Here is a 3981-nt window from a genome sequence, read left to right on the forward strand (position 1 = left end):
CAAGTTTTTCGATTCGGGTTTTCGGATTTTGTACTTAGGGTTCCAGATCTAGTTTATTTTTGGCTAACCTTTGCAGATCTAGTTAACCTGATTTGTGCAGCTTGCTTTGGAGGCAAATACGTTTTTGTTGAAGGCCCCTTTTCACAAAGTCTTTTTGGGTTTTCTAAAATTTACCTAACTTGTGTGCTTGCAGGAAGGGGTTATCATTTGAAACAACCCAAACTACTAACAATTTTGTTGTAGGGCCTTGGCTAGGGTTTTTGTAATTTTATTGTGTGCCTTGTTTTCATAGCTTAGCAAATACTTCAATTGGTGCACTAAAATTGAACCATTGTCTTTTGTGTCTTGAGCAATAGGCTCTTTTTGTTTATTCTTTAGAGGGCCTGTCTTCCCGTGTGGTCATTAGGACTACTAGTGAGAAGAGAACGACCCAAGTGGTAGCAAAAGAAAAGCCATCTTCTTCCAAGCCACTATAATCAAATGTATTCATGGTGAAAACTATGAATAACGTGTGCTGATTAGTTCATACCGACACTATGTCTCCCCATAAACCCGTTTGATCAAATTTATTTGATCATTTGTAGGGCGTAACCCCTACCGGCTGGGAGCCTTCTGTATTTACAGAGCTGAAAGTGCCGCATGTATGGCCACACGAGCGGATGCCCTTACTAGCACCTCACTGTTTTAGATGCTCAAATCCTTCTAGTTGTTGAGGCAGGAGGTCGGACCTCTGGTAGCGGCCCACACACATACGGTTCTTAGTAGAGATACAAAGTTCGCCATGGGGAGTTTTCATGGGGACTGATGCTTGGCTGACCCGAGAAGTGAGTGCCGAGGGTGGAGCCAGTGAGGTCAAGCATCTAAGTATCCGCTCTGAATAGCGTAGCCTCGGGGGTGAAACCCCATGTGGGATCAACAATTATTGTCCTGGCTAGCCATAAGAATTGTGCTTGACTTATGATAAACATTCAAACAATCAAGACAAAACAGCAAAACATTGTGTCTTTTGTGTCTTCAAGTGTATGCAAAAACTTTTTACATCAAACAACACACTTTTTGGAGTCTAAACAGTCTGCAAACATTGGGTCATCAACACTATGTCCTCTTGTCATGAAAAACAGTCGAAAAATCAGATTTGGTCACAGCAAAACAAATTCACAGATAGGAAAGATTGCACTAAGGTTACAGAAACGCGTCTGTGTCTGTTAAAACCGCGTTTGTGTCGGATAAATGCGTCTGTGAAGTACAGAATAGCATCTGTGTTTTTATCAGCGTCTGTGTTGAACAGAGACACGTCTGTGTCTGGAAATCGCGTCTGTGAAGTATACAGGCGCGTCTGTGTCCACAATTGCAAAAAACTGTTACAGTCCCAGCAAACATCAACAGGAAAATCTCAGAACCACGCTTGCGTCAAACAGAGTAGCGTCTGTGTCTTAAAACCACGTCTGTGAAGTATACAGAGGCGTCTGTGTCAGGATTTGAAAAGTTTAACAGTCAAACAAACAAAGAAAATCAGTTTCGGCATACTTAAGCTTCCTAGATTGTCTCTTCAGATTTCATCTAGCATTCAGCCTGTTCTAAGGTCTTACACAGTCCATCATTGCTTCATACCTCATTTTACATTCATACTTGTCTAAACTTGAGTCAAAAGGTCACTTGCTTGTCCTCACTATACTTTGTCAACACACTACAACACTTTGCTAAGTGGTCCCTCATCAAGGTTTCTTACCTTTGGGTCTCATTTGGTCTTACTTAGAGTCAAGGTCAGCTTACCTCATCAAGAGAAACTATCCTCTCTTTGGAAGTCACACCTACTCTACTACATACATACTTGGTCTTACACTTTGGACATTGCAAGTAAACTTCAGATTCATTTACATTCCATACAACTCTTGGTCTTACATACTCTTGTCATTCTTCATCTAGTTTCTCACATATTGCTAAACACCTAGTTCATGGTTGAAACCCGTCTTCAAAAATCTAGGAGAATAGTCAAAGAAGCTCAAGGGTCCGTAAACATGAGTTCTTATGAGTATGACAATGATGTCTTCTACAATCCTGAGCACACTACATTACCAGACATGAATGTTTATAGACACAATCCAAATGTGGAAAGCGCAAACACTATAAACAACAATGCTACACTCAATGATAATGTGGACAATTCTTCAATACTATCAGCAGACATACAAGAATCTATAATGGATCCTCAATTCAATAGATTGGTTGAAGAGATAATGAGGAGAGATCGTCAATATTTCCTAAACATGATGGCACAAAGTGGAGCCAAAATACCGCATGATTTTGACTTATCTCAACTTATGGAAAGTAGACCTTCACAACAAACTCAACTTAATAGTGGAGGACCCAATAATATGATGCCGGAGTCACCATCAGTTTTGCTTCAGAAACCAGCGATCCCACATACACAAGCTCAAATGCATGATACTTACACTCAAAGACCATCATGGAGGCCTTATGTTCAAACACATGCTCAAGATATGGGTCAATTAAGACAAGTGGATACACAAGGACATCCTCAAAATTTTGACACAAGGAGACCTCATGTCAAAATTGGGGGCAACACAATGGAAAATGAAAGGCCTATTGAATATGGTTTATACACACAAAACAGATATGGGGTCCCTCAACAAGAAATTATGCCAAGTGCTCCATATATGTCGCAACAATATAGACCTCCATATGGACATGTCTACGATCAATATCATCCATATATGCAACAAGTTCCCCCTCAAATGGGTGTTTCAAACATGGGACATGCTACAAGAAATCCATCTCCTCCCAAAAATAATTTGGAGCAACAAATTAGAGATCTACAAAAGAAAGTGGAAGACATGGGCACATCAAAACCCACATATACTATGAGAGATATATGCCCTTATCCATTTGATAAGAGCATTCCAATGCCTCCGTTTCCTCCGCACTTTGCAACGCCAAAATTCGACAAATATAGAGGGAGAGGAGACCCCAAGGCACACATAAGACAATTCTTCACAGCTTGCATTGAGGTAGCGGCAGAAGAAACATACTTGATGAGGTTGTTCCCACAGAGCTTAGGTGACCAAGCTATGGAATGGTTTTCTCAATTACCTCCTGGTATCAAGTCATGGGGCGACTTGGCAGAAGCATTCATTCAGCATTTTTCTTACAACATTGAAACAGATGTCTCAGTTACTACCTTGTGCAATACTAAACAAAAGGAAGGAGAATCTTTCGCGTCATTTTTACAAAGATGGAGAAACTTAGCTAGCAGATGCTCTTGTGAAATCCCGCAAAAACAAATGGTGGAGATGTTCACACAAAATGTTAACAAGGCTATTGGCTATGATCTCAGAAAAGCTTGTTTGTCTACATTCAAGGATGTCATTGAAAAGGGCCTAGCAACAGAAAAGGTCTTGATTGAACAAGGAGTTATCAAACTATTCAAAGAAAACAAAGAGGACTTTAAGGGAAAGGACAAACCAAAATTTTGGAACAAGAACAAGAACACAGTTAATGATGGTGTTGTGGATGCCAACACAGTGAGACCAAAGTTCGTCTTTTCTGGATCAAGTTCTACCAACAATCAAGTGAACAATCAAACGGCTGCTAAACCACGAAGGAAATATACTCCATTGGGAGAACCACTTGAATCAGTATTCAAAAAGCTGGTAGCAAACAAGGTGATCACGGTCCTAGACTTTCCTCCATATGAACCAAAGGTAAAACCGAATTGGTGGAATGATGATGAATATTGCGAATTTCATAAGAGCAAGGGTCACAAGACAAGTAATTGCCATCGATTGAAAAACATTGTACAAGATCTCATTGACAGAGGAGATATTGAGATTGAGGGACATTCATCTAACCAAGAGCATGAGGTGTTTAAGGAACCATTCCCAAAACATGACAAGGGAAAAGGCAAAGTCACAGATGATCAAGCCAATTACACTAGAGCATCTTACAATTATGATTCCACTA

The sequence above is a fragment of the Cryptomeria japonica genome, chromosome 8, assembly GCF_030272615.1.
Source record: "Cryptomeria japonica chromosome 8, Sugi_1.0, whole genome shotgun sequence".
Classification (NCBI taxonomy): Eukaryota; Viridiplantae; Streptophyta; class Pinopsida; order Cupressales; family Cupressaceae; genus Cryptomeria; species Cryptomeria japonica.